We start from the raw sequence: 723 nt of genomic DNA, 5'->3' as shown, positions 1-723 counted from the left end.
TTTAAATCAATAATCTATTTGAATTTTGGGATATATTCATAATATATGATGAATATATTTTCAAATGCTTTGAAATGTTTTATGTACTTTTGGAATAGTCCAGAGAGGTAACATAAAATATCTCAGAGTGTTTTGGCACTGTTTTGAATTCATTTTGAATTTTGAATCAGTGGCAAAATGTATAAATAAAAACAAAACAAAACAGAGATAAAATTAGAAAAGGCAGAGGACTTACCATGTCCTTACCTGGCGCCTACCAACCGGCCCAGCCCAGTAGGCCTAGGTGCCAGTCGTCCCCAACCTCCTGCCAGTGGGCAAGAGGGCGCATGCCGTCGCGCGCTGGCCACGCGCCGGGCCACCTCCTGCTTGCCGCTCGCCCTCGTTGCCCTGGCCTTCTCTGGTGATGCCACACTACCCCCGACTCTCTCTCTCTCGCTCTCCCTCGTCCCCATTCCCCCTGGCTCTCTCCCTCTCACCAGCCGAGCGCGTCCGTCGCCGCCGTTCACTGCCTGCGTAGCCACCGCCGCTCCCGTGTCGCCTTGAGCAGCCCAAGAGGCTCCGCCTGGTCCCCCTCTTCCTCCTCACCAAGCCACGCAAGCTGAGGATCACCATGCCGTCGTCTTCGAGCTCGTCACCACCGCATCTGCTTGCCAGACTTCGCCGGTCGATTCGCCGCCGTCTCCGCCTCCCCGAGCTCGCCTTCTACCGCATCCAACCCACCGT

This window comes from Triticum urartu, chromosome 5 (genome assembly GCF_003073215.2).
Source record: "Triticum urartu cultivar G1812 chromosome 5, Tu2.1, whole genome shotgun sequence".
Classification (NCBI taxonomy): domain Eukaryota; kingdom Viridiplantae; phylum Streptophyta; class Magnoliopsida; order Poales; family Poaceae; genus Triticum; species Triticum urartu.
This window is presented reverse-complemented; position numbering follows the sequence as displayed.